The 17,884-nt window shown below is 42.5% G+C and overlaps 1 protein-coding gene across 1 annotated transcript in view; it reads left to right on the top strand.

Annotated features, from left to right (window-relative positions):
• The window catches only part of LOC126365371 (neuroligin-1-like), a 723,598-nt gene that overhangs the window by 613,092 nt on the left and 92,622 nt on the right, over window positions 1–17,884 (top strand). The window lies entirely within an intron of this gene.

Raw genomic sequence — 17,884 nt, 5'->3', positions numbered from 1 at the left:
AGCAGCCATATAACTTGCTCCATATAACTGAGTCCTTCCGTGTATAGTGATTTTACGACTATGAAGATTGGGGCCTGAAGATGGCATCAATGTAATGCCGAAACTGGTAGCACATAGAAGTTCATAAAATAAAATAAATTTCTACGGCTGTTGCAGCAAGAAGTATTGCATTACTTGTTCTAGGGCAGCAGGCACAGATGCGAAGGCCTTACGTTGCTCTTGGTGCATAATATGGCGAATCTCCTTTGGGGTGGAGAGACGTGATTGACTGGAACCTTGACAACAGTTATGTGTCCTCAGCCTCTCCCTATGCATTCCAACACTACGTCACTGTCATGTCCGAATGTCTCACAAATTTGGATACTACACAATTTGACTAGCCTATCAAATGGAGACCCACAATGATGCCCCTTTCAAACTCTGTCAGGCGGTGTCAACGCTAATCGAAAACGTGTGCGCAGACATCAGTGTCTTCAAAAGTGATCGCTTAGTACTTCACGTTGTTCACACCCCTTATATTCCCTGCTAGGCCTGGTAACAACACTTAATACGAACTCCACTAATGGACTCTGATGGCCGTTTATCCTGTCACAGAGAATTGTAACTCTAATCGTTTACATACCTGTCGATGCTGTGCAGGTATGGGAAACAGCAATGACATCAGACAGTGTCTTGTTGGTACTTCACTCTTTTTTCAGGCAGTGAGTATCAATTAAGAATAAAAGAAATACGAAATGTTAATTCTGCTCTTTGAACCCACATCGAAACTTCGAGAACTATTCAGATTACGTTTTGGCGGTGCGGGATGTACGTTAACTTGTGTCTTTGTATAAAATGTGACATGGTAAGAGATGGGGAGCTTTTTACGTAGAACAACTGAAGAAAGGTGTATGACGAAAAACTTAACTGAAACAAGAAACGAGATGACTGTACATGTTTTAAGATATCAAAGAATCACTTCCATGAAAGAGGCAAAAGTTGCAGGAGAAGACTGGCTGGAATATATACGAAAATTATCGGAGGATATTGGGTAGCTATGCTGTTAATCTGAGATGAAGAGATGGACAAAAGAGGGGAGACGGTGATAGCGCACCAAAATGTGGTTATCGCGTTCAATAAACTATCGCCAAGTATTTTCCCGTTGACTGAATTAACCTTGATAAAAATATCTTCTTATTGTAATTGACAGCTTTCTCGTTATTTTTTTGTTCAAATGGTCTGAGAGAAATTTATATAATAAATATTAAAAACATTTTGACTCACTTGTGTTACAATTTTTTGTATGTCATTCTTAATCCTACAACTCGAAAACATGGGTGCATATTCGAATGTCACAGCATTTCCACTTTAATTATACGTAATTATTACCAGAATTCTTAATCGATACCCCAAACGTATTTCGTTTCTTTTCATGCTTTTCCGTAATCTTTCCACCTGCTCGATACTTTATAATAATCTCTTCCTTCATATTTATTCTTCGCCGTTGCTAGTCTAGTTATTACCTCCATTTCTAGAGCCAGTTTGTCTGACTCTTCCGAACTGTGGTGATAAGCTTCTTCACAAGAACTTGCATTCCTTTGTTTCCGTTTTTATTATTCCTATTTTTAGGTACCTTCTATTCGTCTACTTTATACTAATTGTTTTCAAAATGTCAACATGTGTTGTTTTTCAATCCATTTCAGGGTTGGCTGGCAGTAAGTACGTACCTGCTCAACAGCCACAGAGATTTAGTATTCAACAAAGCTGACGATAAAAGTTGTTTGATTCACCCTTCCGTAAACATGTCCAAAGTAAAAATTTACTGGTACATCCCATTTGCTCTATATGAAACCGAACAGATCTTAGTTAAGCGTCTGTTTAATTGTTGTCGTTCAGCTCTACATTATTCTTGTTAGTGATAGTACACCAACGTTTGTGAAAATTGCATCATCCAGAAACAATGGCCAGCATGAATCCAATACCACGGGGATGTGCAGAATCGTTTTCCGGGAGATTCAAACTGATGTTAGGCAGACGATCTACACGTTGGCCCAGTAGAACTCACCTCCAGCAGGTGACATGTAAATCATTAAAAAAATACTAAAGGTGACCACCGTCCGCAGTTGTGATGCTTAATCCCGTTTTACACTTTAGAACAACTTTGTCAAAGGTCTTTTATAAAAGGCGTCTTATATACTCTTTAACGGGGTGTTGAGGCTTTTTTAGCATATTTTACAGAAGTTAAAGAATGATCTTAACTTTTACGAAAGAAGAGTCATAAATCTTTGGCATTGCAATATCACCCTCAACGAAATTATTCAGGTCATTTCTTATTTAGAGAATTCCCCGAAGGACACCGACTAGAGCGATATTCCGTTCTGGTTGACTTGTGTTTCGTAGTCGGACAACGACCTCACAGTACCGTACCTGCAATCTGTTTGCACGTTCCGTTGTAGTGCTTACAGATCCTATTTCTGCATTGGCTATGGAAGTAAATAGTGACTCTTTCACACTGAAAAACGTATACAACCAGTAGATGTAGTGATGCGCCAAGCTGAGGCAGAGGAGAACCTACAAATATATTGGAAACGTGAAAGCAATTGTCAATGTTCTGAGTCGATATAAAAGTGCACAATAGCAACATGTGCGTGAGTTTAAATGAAGCAGTAGAGTCTACCTCTGGGAAATGAATGTCATACCTGACACTTCAACTAGTGCAGTAGACGTTGCTACGACAGTAAAACAAACGTTAGCTCACTGACTGGAAGAGAGTTCCGCGCAGCGATGACAGGCTGTTGGAGTATTCAGTTTAATCTATAAGCTACAACTGCTGTGCTCGAGTCTTTTCGCCGAAATTTCAATGTTATCTGCCGCAGTGTCTCTAAATATAATTCCGTCAATCTGCTCCTGTACCGACTGACACATAGATGTTAAACGGTACAGTTCTGACTACAGATTGGCAGCCTGAATTTCTGAACAGCGTTACGGACCAGCTTCAAAGTAATACTCTTGGAAGTCAGTGGATCAGTCAGAACAGAAACATCTACAACGGGAGGTACTGCCCATCACCCACCATACCGCAGCTGGACAGTTTATGGCCACACGTGATGCCGAGCGTGCAGGCCTTCTTCCAAGGTCGCACTGAGCGCCCTCCTGATACACACCCCACTGAAAACGTCTGGTGTACAGTTGATCGGCAACTTCCGCGTTAAGACCCTCCAGCATCCACTGTTTATGGTTACTGGATGAACTTGGAGGGAGATTCCACAAAACATATACAGGTTCTATTTGATTTCATCTCACAGTATTTACAGACTCTGGTTGGAGCGCCTGATGGATTCGTATACTACTGCATTCTTATAGTTAGAATTTATATACTGGTTTAAAATCCTAATCATCTGTGTACTGCCGTGTACCGAATCTGGGGTATAAAGTTCATTCAAAGTGAATGTCAAGATTTTGTAAGATTACGCGCATAGGATATCAAACTGATCATTTCACATGTATCGGCCACTAATTATTCAGTCACGAATATCGATGCTTCCCATCTGCATAAAGCAACACATCTGGTGTGAGATACGACTCCATGCAATTTTTGGGGTTAACTTTGATTATTCTGATAATTCTTTAGATATTTGTATTATATATCTACATCTTCATCTACATCCATTCTGCCCAAGCCACCTCACGGTGTGTGGCGGAGGGTACGTTGAGTACCTCTATCGGTTCTCCCTTCTATTCCAGTCTCATATTGTTCGTGGAAAGAAGGATTGTCGGTATGCTTCTGTGTGGGCTCTAATCTCTCTGATTTTATCCTCATGGTCTCTTCGCGAGATATACGTAAGAGAGAGCAATATACTGCTTGACTCTTCCGTGAAGGTATGTCCTCGAAACTTTAACAAAAGCCCGTACCGAGCTTCTGAGCGTCTCTCCTGCAGAGTCTTCCACTGGAGTTTATCTATCATCCCCGTAACGCTTTCGCGATTACTAAATGATCCTGTAACGAAGCGCGCTGCTCTCCGTCGGATCTTCTCTATCTCTTCTATCAACCCTACCTGGTACGGATACCACACTGCATAGCATCATTCAAGCAGTGGGCGAACAAGCGTACTGTAACCTACTTCCTTTGTTTTCGGATTGTATTTCCTTAGTATTCTTCCAATGAATCTCAGTCTGGCATCTGCTTTTCCAACGATCAACTTTATATGATCATTCCATTTTAAATGACTCCTAATGTGCACTCCTAGATAATTTATGGAATTAACTGCTTCCAGTTACTGACCTGCTATTTTGTAGCTAAATGATAAGGGATCTATCTTTCTATGTATTCGCGGCGCATTACACTTCTCTACATTGCGATTCAATTGCCATTCCCTGCACCATGCGTCAATTTGCTGCAGATCCTCCTGCATTTCAGTACAATTTTCCATTGTTACAACCTCTCGATACACCACAGCATCATCTGCAAAAAGCCTCACTGAACTTCCGATGTCATCCACAAGATCATTTATGTATACTGTGAATAGCAACGGTCCTATGACACTCCCCTGCGGCACACCTGAAATCACTCTTACTTCGGAAGACTTCTCTCCATTGAGAACGAAGGATGTCACCGATAAACTGCACAATGCTCTTTAAGATGAATCAGATTTCAATTGAAGGGATTAAATTATTCCCAGGCAACCGGTGCCAGTACTGCGTTCGAATCCCATTTCCTTCTTTTTTCCTTATCTTCCACCAAACATTGTATTGCTACAATGGATCATGTTTCTTCGGAAATGAATAAACACAGGCCAACGATGGAAAAACGTTTTTGTTGAAAATACCTTATTCTTGTGTTTTTTAGGGTGGGAAATCGAAATATGATACTTAAAAAACTGTATCACCCACCATTTCTTAATATTCTACAGGTAAATTTATTAAATTAAGCAATTTTTTAAAGAATTTAACTGCTTTTATATAGTTAAAATAATTTAAAAAGGAGGTTTAGTGAATGCAGATCACGTTGGTAGCACTGCTGAGAAACATTTTCTGGCAAAAAAGATCGATTATATTTTAGTGTTAACAAATGGTGTTTTGTTTAGTGTCAACCTAACCTCACTTTCCCATTTCCTGTACATGTGCTCAGTACAATGTCTACTTGTGGTTGTAAAAACTCTGCTGACAGTTTTTTTTAATATTTGTGGTGAATTTGTGATTAAAAAACACCAAAGAAACATCACAGAGTTTTTGAAAAAGGTTTATCTATCATATTTTGGATCTAAACTTGGTGATGAAGATAAATCTTGGGTGCCACATAAGGTATGTAATGTGTGTGTTGAAGACCTGAGAAAATGGTCCAAAAGGAGAAAAAAGCCTTTGGATTTGCTGTTCCTATGGTATGGAGGGATCCAAAAAATCATTCCGATGATTGCTAGTTTTGCAGTGTTGATATTACTGGTCATAATTCGAAAAACAAGAAGGTAATAAGCTACCCTAACCTTCCGTCCACCATCCGACCAGTAGGGCATGGTGTAGATTTGCCGGTTCCTGAACCACCAGACGATTTAAATTCTATTCCAACAGAAGTATTTTCTGATGTACAATCTGATTTACATAAACCAGATGATGATGAATTCCATAGTAATACAGATGATCTACAGCTCAAATTGTTTATTCAGACCGAGCTTAACGATTTGGTTAGGGATCTGGGCTTAACGAAAGAAACAGCTGAACTGATTGGTTCTAGATTAAGAAAAAAATTTCTTGGCACTTTGAACGAGCATATACATGTATAGGAAGAGAGAGCAGAAATTTTCCAAGATTATTCAACAAGAAGGTGATTTAGTGTAATGTTCAGACATTCTCGGTCTTATGAATGAGTTTGGTATTGAATATAAAAAAAGAAGACTGGAGGCTGTTTATTGATTCATCTAAAACTAGTTTAAAGGCCGTTTTATTACACAATGGTAATATATATGAATCTATACCTGTTGGACATTCTGTACATATGAAAGAAAGCTATGAAAACCTAGAAATAGTGCCAAATAAAATAGGCTATTCTGCTTATAGTTGGATGATATGTGGCGATTTAAAAGTAACATGCATGCTCCATGGTAGCTTACTGCAAATACAAACCATGCTTATGTTGTAACAAAGCATTTCATTAATTTCCCCGTTTACAGTATAGCATAGGATTTTTATACTATACAATAAAATGTATATTGCTCGAAAACTATGGCTAATACAAAAAAACTAATGCTAGATTTGGATTCAGCTCATAAAAATCTATGAATATCAGCTACCAAAGTAAAGAAAGTTTCTCAAAAAACATTTTTCGTTGGCCTGTGTAATGATAATGTCGTGTAATCGATGTATAAAAACGAATCGTAATGAAATGAACATTAATTTATCTATATAGTGCCTCACGTGTTACAAACACGGTGTATGTCATTCAAAGCAGGTGCAGCTCTGTATGACTTCAATGCAATATGCCCATAGATGTACCGATAAACAAATATTCGCAATTTAATATTTCTCAATGATTATCAGTATTGTTACTGATCGTTCCCGAAGGAGCAAGATTCATCGTAGCGATACAAACCTTTGGTGGAAGTTTATGGAAAACAAATGAAGTGACCCGAACCTAGCCGTTCTAGTTGTTTGCACTAATGGCGCTCCACGACAACAGACCCACTCCTGTGATATTTAACAGGCTCGTCAAACTTTGGACGTCGATTTCTGGAAAAGCTTGAAAAACGCATCTTACTTGAGCTGCGTCTGTTATATCTGAGTATGTGCTACAAATGTGCTATATCGGAGCAAACTAGGAGACGTGTAGGTTGTATACCTCCCTTTCAAGTTGTAACAACCGTGCAATAACCTAATGCAGTCCGCCTCGGTAGCCACACAGTCAGAGTGGAGGATTGCTAACTCAAGAGGTCCGACTCCGATTCCCGCCTCGGTCGGAGATTTTCTCCGCTTGGGGACTGGGTTTTCTGTTGTCCTTACACTTGATATTCCACTATCGAGCTGACTGTATGAGCAGGTCATAAAAGACAATAAATTAAATTTAAAAAACCTAATGAATATTTTGTATGTTTATTTTTGTAACTTAGGGTCCAGAACATTAGTTTCCAAGATGACGGAAAATAATCCCTTGAGGGATGAGATGTTATTTCTGGATAGCAAAAGCAAAAACGGGTCAATTAGACTTTGTTCAGTAAAATATACTCAAAAATAACTATAAACACTGTAAAATACACACATCACCTCGGTTCCGAGAGTTCCGAAACCTGTACAGAAAATTGGAACAGAGATCAACATAAACATCATTTCCTCCCTTTTTATTTCTCATGAAAACTAAACATTGCATGTTTTACAAGCATATAGCGAGACGTTCAGATGTAATGGTCGAGATTGTTGTACATACCAGTACCTCTAATACTCAGTAGCCAGCCCTCTTGCATTACCGCGTGCCTGTATTCGCCGTGGAATACTACCCACAAGTTCATCAAGACACTGTTGGTCCAGATTGTCTCATTCCTCAACTGCGATTCGGCGTAGATCCCTCATAGTGATTGGTCGGTCACGTCTTCATAAACAACCCTTTTCAATCCAACCCAGGCATGTTCGATAGGGTTCATGTCTGGAGGCCATGCTGGCCAATCTAGTCGAGCGATGTCGTTATCCTGAAGGAAGTCATTCACAAGATGTGCACGATAGGGGCGCGAATTGTCGTCGATGAAGACGAATGCCTAGCCAATATGCTGCCTATATGGATGCACTATCGGTTGGAGGATGGCATTCACGTATCGTACACTCGTTACGGCGCCTTCCATGACCACCAGCGGTGTACGTCGGCCCCACATAATGTCACCTCAAAACACCAGAGAACCTCCTGCTCGCTGTACTCTCTGGACAGATGTCTAAGGGGTTCAGCCTGACCGTGTTGCCTCCAAACAGTCTCCGATTATTGCCTGGTTGAAGACATATGTGACACTCATCGGTGAAGAGAACTTGATGCCAATCCTGAGCGGTCCATTCGGCATGCTGTTGGGCCCAACTGCACGGCGCTGCTTGGTGTCGTGGTTGCAAAGATGGACTTCGCCATGGACGTCGGGAGTGAGCTTGCACATCATGCAGCCTGTTGCCCTCTGTTTGAGTCGTAACACGGCGTCCTATGGCTGCACAGAAAGCATTATTCAACGTGGTGGCGTTGCTGTCAGGTTTCCTGCGAACCGCAATCCGTAGGTAGCGGTCATCCACTGCAGTAGTAGCCCTTGAGTGGCATGAGCGAGGCAAGCCATAGGCAGTTCCTGTCTCTCTGTATATCCTCCATGTCCGAACAACACCGCTTTGGTTCACTCAGATACGCGTGGACACTCCCCTTGTTGAGAGCCCTTTCTAACACAAAATAACAATGGGAACGCGATTGAACCGCTTTATTGACCATCTAGACAACACGGTTTACCTCCTTCCTGGAGGCATGACTGGAACTGATCATCTGTCGGACCCCCTCCGTCTAATAGGCGCTGCTCGTGCATAGTTGTTTACATCTTTGGTCGGGTTTAGCAACATCTCTGAACAGTCAAAGGGTCTGCGTCTGTGATATAATATCCACAGCCAACGTATAACTTCAGGAGTTCTGGGAACCGGTGTAAAGCAAAACTTTTTTTGATGTTAATACACTCCTGGAAATTGAAATAAGAACACCGTGAATTCATTGTCCCAGGAAGGGGAAACTTTATTGACACATTCCTGGGGTCAGATACATCACATGATCACACTAACAGAACCACAGGCACATAGACACAGGCAACAGAGCATGCACAATGTCGGCACTAGTACAGTGTATATCCACCTTTCGCAGCAATGCAGGCTGCTATTCTCCCATGGAGACGATCGTAGAGATGCTGGATGTAGTCCTGTGGAACGGCTTGCCATGCCATTTCCACCTGGCGCCTCAGTTGGACCAGCGTTCGTGCTGGACGTGCAGACCGCGTGAGACGACGCTTCATCCAGTCCCAAACATGCTCAATTGGGGACAGATCCGGAGATCTTGCTGGCCAGGGTAGTTGACTTACACCTTCTAGAGCACGTTGGTTGGCACGGGATACATGCGGACGTGCATTGTCCTGTTGGAACAGCAAGTTCCCTTGCCGGTCTAGGAATGGTAGAACGATGGGTTCGATGACGGTTTGGATGTACCATGCACTATTCAGTGTCCCCTCGACGATCACCAGAGGTGTACGGCCAGTGTAGGAGATCGCTCCCCACACCATGATGTCGGGTGTTGGCCCTGTGTGCCTCGGTCGTATGCAGTCCTGATTGTGGCGCTCACCTGCACGGCGCCAAACACGCATACGACCATCATTGGCACCAAGGCAGAAGCGACTCTCATCGCTGAAGACGACACGTCTCCATTCGTCCCTCCATTCACGCCTGTCGCGACACCACTGGAGGCGGGCTGCACGATGTTGGGGCGTGAGCGGAAGACGGCCTAACGGTGTGCGGGACCGTAGCCCAGCTTCATGGATACGGTTGCGAATGGTCCTCGCCGATACCCCAGGAGCAACATTGTCCCTAATTTGCTGGGAAGTGGCGGTGCGGTCCCCTACGACACTGCGTAGGATCCTACGGTCTTGGCGTGCATCCGTGTGTCGCTGCGGTCCGATCCCAGGTCGACGGGCACGTGCACCTTCCGCCGACCACTGGCGACAACATCGATGTACTGTGGAGACCTCACTCCCCACGTGTTGAGCAATTCGGCGGTACGTCCACCCGGCCTCCCGCATGCCCACTATACGCCCTCGCTCAAAGTCCGTCAACTGTACATACGGTTCACGTCCACGCTGTCGCGGCATGCTACCAGTGTTAAAGACTGCGATGGAGCTCCGTATGCCACGGAAAACTGGCTGACACTGACGGCGGCGGTGCACAAATGCTGCGCAGCTAGCGCCATTCGACGGCCAACACCGCGGTTCCTGGTGTGTCCGCTGTGCCGTGCGTGTGATCATTGCTTGTACAGCCCTCTTGCAGTGTCCGGAGCAAGTATGGTGGGTCTGACACACCGGTGTCAATGTGTTCTTTTTTCCATTTCCAGGAGTGTATAAAGAGAGTAGAATTCGTTATGAATAGGAATGCAGGGCTGAGATTGAATTACTTTGAACTAGTTCAGTTATAGGTTTGTTCTCATCAGATTCGACAGCAAACCAACAATTATTCAGGTTCACAGACCGATGGCACTAGCCGAACACGAAGTGATAGAGAAAGCATACGAGAAAAATGAAAGAGTAAGTCAGTACGTAAAGGGAGATGACAATCTAATTGTCATATGGAATTTGAATGCGGCTGTAGGGGAAGCAGTAGAAGAAACGTTTACGGGAGGATTTGGCCTTGGTACTAGGAAAGAGAGAGAAGGAAAATTGAGTTTTGGAATAAATTACAGCTATTAACAGTGAATATTCTGTTCAAAAATCACAAGAGGAGGAGGTATGCTTGGAAACGCCCGGGAAATACGGGAAGATTTCAGTTAGATTAAATCATGGTCAGGCAGAGACTTATCAAGGAGCAGATATAGATTCAGAGTACAGTTCAGCAGTGATGAAGAATAGGCGGAAGTTAAAGAGACTAGTCAGGAAGAATCAATATGCAAAGAAGTGGAATACGGAAGTACAAGGAATGAAGAGATACACTTGAAGTTCTCTGAGGCTATATACAACGCAAAAAAGGATAGCTCAGTGGGACTTTCAGCAGAAGAGTAAATGACATCTCTAAAAACGGTAATCACCGAAGTTGGAAAGAAAACGATAGCTACAAAGAAAGTAACTGAGAAGAAACCATGGGTAACAGAAGAAATACTTTAGCTGATTATAGAAAGAAGGAAGTACAAAAATGTTTGGGGAAGTTCAGGAGTACAGAAATACAAGTCATTTAGGAATGAAACAAATAGGAAGCGCAGGGAAACTAATGCAAAATGGATACGCGAAAAATGCAAGGGAATTTTAAAAAATTATGGTATGAAAAACTGGTTTATCATATAGAAAAGTCAAAATAACCTTCGGTGAAATTAAAAACAAGGGCGGTAAGATTAAGAGTACATTGGGAATGCCACTGTTAACTGCAGAGGAGAGAACTGATTTGTGGAAAGAGTACACTGAAGGCGTCTGCGAGGGGAGGGCTTATCTGCTGGAATGATATCAGAAGAAACAGGACACGATACAGAAAAGATACGGGATCCAGTATTAGAATCACAAGTTTGAAAAACTTTGGAAAACTTAAAATCAAATAAGGCAGAAAGGATAGATAAGATTTCATCAGAATTTCCAAAGTAATTTGGGGAAATGGCCACAAAACGATTTCTCACGTAGGTGTGTAGAATTTATAAGTCTGACTTTCGGAAAATCATCATACACAAAATTATGAAAACGTAAGAGTTGACAAGTACGAGAATTATCGCACAATCAGCTTAACAGCTCATGCATTCAACGTGCTAACAAGAATAATATATAGAAGAATGGAAAAGAAAACTGAGAATGTGTTAGATGACGATGAGTTTGGCTTTAAGAAAGGTAACGGCCCCAGGGAGACAACTCTGACGTTGCGGATGATAATGCAAGCAAGACTAAAAGAAAATCAAGATACCTTCATAGCATCTGTTGACCTGGAAAAAGCGTTCGACAGTGTAAAATGGCGCAAGATGTTCGAAATTGTGAGAGAAATAGGGATAAGCTTAGGGAAAGACTTGTACACTCTTTGACATAAAACTCGACCGGCGGCCGGCCGCTGCTGAGGCTAAGTCCGCGCCGATAGCGACATGGGACAAATAAACTGGCTAACTCGCTAATTCTCTAGCTATCTGCACAATCTGGCAACTCTGTAGACTGCGGCACTTCCTGGAGGAAGTCTTGTCCCATGTTAGAGAAAACATAGACCGTTTATGGACGTGGTCTAGCGGTAGCATTCGTTCTTTTTGTCTACAATATCTGTGGATCGAGAGCAGCTAGCGCAAAACATTTTTATAGCCTCTTCTGCTTGAATGCTTAAGACGTGAATTAAATGGTAGCGCAGATTCTATCTATTTCACTTTCTGACACACCGATAGCAAAATTTTATCCAGTAACCATTTTCCGGCAGATTTCTCGCAGACTGTTCTCCTCTGGACGCCGTATTCGGCAAGCCTCCGGGATCCACTTGCTGGCTACCGGCAGCGCTTGTGGCGACAGCAGCGGCGCTGCACTCCCCCGTTCTTTATCGAAAGCGCCTGCTGCCGCTCATCGCTATTAATAATTTAAAACGCATTATTATTATTATTAAATGTTGCTCCACAGAAAATTTCTACGACTTCCATTCACGCTCGAAAGCAACGGAGATTACTGTATTACGTTAATCGGCAAAAGCTGAGTATGGCCCGAAATTAATTTTATAGACTGGGTCGAAATTAAACCACGTCACTACATTCGATGAATTTATAAATGCTTCATACTTCGTTTCTTTTTTTTTCAAATTCAGTTATTTGTGCAACTTTAGGCCAATATTCGGATGTTTTCAAATGGTTCAAATGGCTCTGAGCACTATGGGACTCAACTGCTGTGGTCATCAGTCCCCTAGAACTTAGAACTACTTAAACCTAACTAACCTAAGGACATCACACACATCCATGCCCGAGGCAGGATTCGAACCTGCGACCGTAGCAGTCGCACGGTTCCGGACTGCGCGCCTAGAACCGCGAGACCACCGCGGCCGGCCCGGATGTTTTCGTCAAGGCAGAGTGAGCGTCTGTGGCGTAAAGTGTATTACAGTTTTTCTCACATTTCTTTTGGTAAGTCTATGCGATAAGCTGTGTGAATACCTTGCAATGCATGCTCTCTAGCAGTGCAGGAACACTGCACATTTGGAGTTCCATGTGTGGATTCATGAAGTATTTAACGTTGATCGGAAGTGATAGTAAAGGTCATCAGATTCAAACCAGAAAAAGTTATCGTTATTGACGTTTCAGAGAACGGAAAGGAATTGCTAACGCCGGTGTCAGAAAACCTCTACAGTTACAGGATGTTTCAAAAATGACCGGTATATTTGAAACGGCAATACAAACTAAACGAGCAGCGATAGAAATACACCGTTTGTTGCAATATGCTTGGGACAACAGTACATTTTCAGGCACACAAATTTTCGAAATTACAGTAGCTACAATTGTCAACAACAGATGGCGCTGCGGACTGGGAAACTCCATAGTACGATATTTTCCACATATCCACCATGCGTAGCAATAATATGGCGTAGTCTCTGAATGAAATTACCCGAAACCTTTGACAACGTGTCTGGCGGAATGCCTTCACATGCAGATGAGATGTACTGCTTCAGCTGTTCAATTGTTTCTGGATTCTGGCGGTACACCTGGTCTTTCAAGTGTCCCCACAGAAAGAAGTCACAGGGGTTCATGTCTGGCGAATAGGGAGGTCAATCCACGCCGCCTCCTGTATGTTTCGGATAGCCCAAAGCAATCACACGATCATCGAAATATTCATTCAGGAAATTAAAGACGTTGGCCGTGCGATGTGGCCGGGCACCATCTTGCATAAACCACGAGGTGTTCGCAGTGTCGTCTAAGGCAGTTTGTACCGTCACAAATTCACGAAGAATGTCCAGATAGCGTGATGCAGTAATCGTTTCGGACCTGAAAAATGGGCCAATAATTCCTCTGGAAGAAATGGCGGCCCAGACCAGTACTTTTTGAGGATGCAGGGACGATGGGACTGCACATGGGGCTTTTCGGTTCCCCATATGCGCCAGTTCTGTTTATTGAAGAAGCCGTCCAGGTAAAAATAAGCTTCGTCAGTAAACCAAATGCTGCCCACATGCATATCGCCGTCATCAATTCTGTGCACTATATCGTTAGCGAATGTCTCTCGTGCAGCAATGGTAGCGGCGCTGAGGGGTTGCCGCGTTTCAATTTTGTATGGATAGAGGTGTAAACTCTGGCGCATGAGACGATACGTGGACGTTGGCGTAATTTGGACCACAGCTGCAACACGGCGAACGGAAACCCGAGGCCGCTGTTGGATCACCTGCTGCACTAGCTGCGCGTTGCCCTCTTTGGTTGCCGTACGCGGTCGCCCTACCTTTCCAGCACGTTCATCCGTCACGTTCCCAATCCGTTGAAATTTTTCAAACAGATCCTTTATTGTATCGCTTTTCGGTCCTTTGGTTACATTAAACCTCCGTTGAAAACTTCGTCTTGTTGCAACAACACTGTGTTCTAGGCGGTGGAATTCCAACACCAGAAAAATCCTCTGTTCTAAGGAATAAACCATGTTGTTCACAGCACACTTGCACGTTGTGAACAGCACACGCTTACAGCCGAAAGACGACGTACAGAATGGCGCACCCACAGACTGCGTTGTCTTCTATATCTTTCACATCATTTGCAGCGCCATCTGTTGTTGAAAATTGTAACTATTGTAATTTCGAAAGTTTGTCCGCCTGAAAATGTACTGTTCTCCCAAGCATATTGCAACAAACGGTGTATTTCTATCGCTGCTCGTTTAGTTTTTATTGCCGTTTCAAATATACCGGTCATTTTTGAAACACCCTGTAAATGATATTGCAAAAATTTAGAGGAGAGGAAGTATATTGATCACCGTGTTCACTTCATAAGCAACCTCCATGACATATTAGACCTATATGACGAACAAAGCTCAAATTCGTATCGTTGACAGTCGGTTTGAATCTTTTCAGAAACTAGTTTACAGTGATGCACCTTGGCAGTTGCAAAGCAGTCATCCGTGATATTAACATAATTTACTAATTCGAAATTGCACGAAGATTTGTGAGTAAAAGCATTCTTCAGCTTTCGTATAAGCAATTTTTACTAGCAGTTTGAAACTCCATTAATTAAAATGGAAAATAAAAGATCGTGTTTTGCAGCTTTCACCGAGATTGGAACTGCCACCTCATATAGCACAAGCATCGCAACACGTAAGGGAACCACTGAGCTAACGGCACGCTAGCGATAAGAGGCGGCCTATAGTCATGGAGATATTGACTGAGCCAGAATGAAACAAGTTTCAGCTTCCGGCAGGAAAGAAGACTGTTGACGCCGACATTATATCATTTCAATGTAGGGAAATCAGAACGGATGATTCAGTGTTTCTCATTCAGCATGAACCATGTGAAATAATTTTTCGCAACGTTCATAATCATCTCAAAATACACAAGAAGTAAAAATACATCGAAAGCTAATTTGAATTGAATATAATGTAAGATATCAAACACTTTGCACCTCGGTGTCGAATGTGTCCACGTGCAATCTTTTTCAGTATACATTTAGAATGTCGCGATTACCACGAGAATGAAGAAATATGTTGGTAGGGATGGAAGCAAGAAGAGACACAGTTAACAAATATTCAATTCCTCATGGCATTCATTTCATTTGAGATTTAAGAAGTGGTAAAGCGGAATATTACTTTCGTTAACACGAAAGATATGCCGCACATATGGATAACGAGGAAGTCTGCGTATTCATACGTTTAATCTTTGAAATCTGTACGTTCTATTATATACTAAGTAGCCTGATCATTGTTTCCATACGTTACCCCATTGTCAACTTTGTGTATCTCACTTCTCCTGTAGCGTTGATCACGAGGTGCTGAAGTAAAGGAGTGTATTCTGCATGACGTAACATTCAGTATTCCATTCTTACACAGGCACTCTTCATGAGCATCGATACCAAATACGTATGTGAAAACTCTTGCGAGTGATAGAATGACAGCAATAATCGTAATAAGAAGAAGCAAATAATGAGTGTTTCTTCTGATATCATTCCAGCAAATAAGCCCTCCCCTCGCAGACGCCTTCAGTGTACTCTTTCCACAAATCAGTTCTCTCCTCTGCAGTTAACAGCGGCATTCCCAATGTACTCTTAATCTTACCGCCCTTGTTTTTAATTTCACCGAAGGTTATTTTGACTTTTCTGTATAATAAGTCAGTTTTTCAGACAATAATTTTTTTTAAATTTCCTTGCATTTTTCGCGAATCCATTTTGCATTAGTTTCCCGGCACTTCCTATTTGTTTCATTCCTAAATAACTTGTATTTCTGTACTCCTGAACTTTCCGAACATTTTTGTACTTCCTTCTTTCTATAATCAGCTAAAGTATTTCTTCCGTTACCCACAGTTTCTTCTCAGTTACTTTCTTTGTAGCTATCGTTTTCTTTCCAACTTCGGTGATTACCCTTTTTAGAGATGTCATTTACTCTTCTGCTGAAATTCCCACTGAGCTATCCCTTTTTGCGTTATATATAGCCTCAGAGAACTTCAAGTGTGTCTCTTCATTCCTTGTACTTCCGTATTCCACTTCTTTGCGTATTGATTCTTCCTGACTAGTCTCTTTAACTTCAGCCTATTCTTCATCACTGCTGAACTGTACTCTGAGTCTATATCTGATCCTTGATAAGTCTCTGCCTGACCATGATTTAATCTAACTGAAATCTTCCCGTATCTCCCGGCGTTTCCAAGCATACCTCCTCTTCTTGTGATTTTTGAACAGAATATTCACTGTTAATAGCTGAAATTTATTCAAAAACTCAATTTTCCTTCTCTCTCTTTCCTAGTAACAAGGCCAAATCCTCCCGTAAACCTTTCTTCTACTGCTTCCTCTACAGCCGCATTCCAATTCCATATGACAATTAGATTTTCATCTCCCTTTACGTACTGACTTTCTCTTTCATTGCTATTCTGAGTGAAAGTGAAGAAGAATTACATGGTCCGGTGAATGGAATGAACAGTGTAATGAGTGCAGAATATGAACGGAGAGTAAATCTATGGAAGACGAAAGAAGCAGCAGAAATGAGAACAGACAGAAGCATAACATTACGATTGGTGGTCACGATTTAGATGAAGTTTAGGAATTCTACTGCCTTAGCAGCAAAATAACTGGTGGACGGAGGAAGGAGGACATCAAATGTAAACCAGCACTGACAGAAAGGGCATTTCTGGCCAAGGCAAGTCTACTGGTATCAAAGATGGGCCTTAATTTGAGGAAGAAATTTCTGAGACCATAGGTTTGGAGCACAGTATTGTAAGTTAGTCAGTCGTGGACCCTATGGAAATGGGAACAGAAAAGAACTGAAACATTTGAGATGTGGTGCTACAGAGTAATGTTGAAAATTAGGTAAGGAACGAGAAGGTTCTCCACAGAATCGGCTAGGAAAGGAATATATGTAAAACGCTGACATGAAGGGACCAGACGAGCGTTGGGATCTGTGATGGGCCACCCCAGATAGTTGATTGTATCACTACAGTGCATTCGCAGTTAAATTAAACAATTATCGTATGTGTTTTTGGAGCAAAAGAAGTGTCATGTAAGATTACACGCACACTGGTTAGGAGAGGGGCCACGGAGTGGTGCTTTACTGTCGTCTTAGCGAAGCCGGACAGCAGCAGAAGTGAACAGTGAACAAGTTAACACAGCAAACAGAGGATTTACTTAACCTGTATTTCTCCAAGTGTATGGAGACTCAATACAAATAATGCAGCAAGAAGTAGAGTCCAGGTCTCGGTGTCAACAAGGCGCAGGCCCCCTCAGCCAAGCACGAACGGTGCTGACAGAGCCGCGACTGGGCGGCGTCTGCATAGTGTCACGTGACGAAGAGCCTCAAGAGCGAGTGCGCTGCGTGGCTGCCGCCGGCCGTCCTATATTGCGTCGGCAGAGGCGCTCGTCGACCAGAGCCGCCGGTGGCGTGGTTCAGCGGGCGTGCGCCATTGGGTCCACCGGATCCCGCACGGGCGCTATCGGCATCTGACGGAAACTTTCAATTCAGTTGCCATATGTGATGTGGCATTCATGTGTGATACCAAAAATAGTATTTGAATACAGGGATATTTTTGCCATAGAGGCACCTCTGAAATCAGCTAAGCTTGTGTC

The sequence above is a fragment of the Schistocerca gregaria genome, chromosome 1 (assembly GCF_023897955.1).
Source record: "Schistocerca gregaria isolate iqSchGreg1 chromosome 1, iqSchGreg1.2, whole genome shotgun sequence".
Lineage (NCBI taxonomy): Eukaryota > Metazoa > Arthropoda > Insecta > Orthoptera > Acrididae > Schistocerca > Schistocerca gregaria.
The sequence above is the reverse complement of the archived record's forward strand: the minus strand, read 5'-3'. Positions and strand labels throughout refer to the sequence as shown.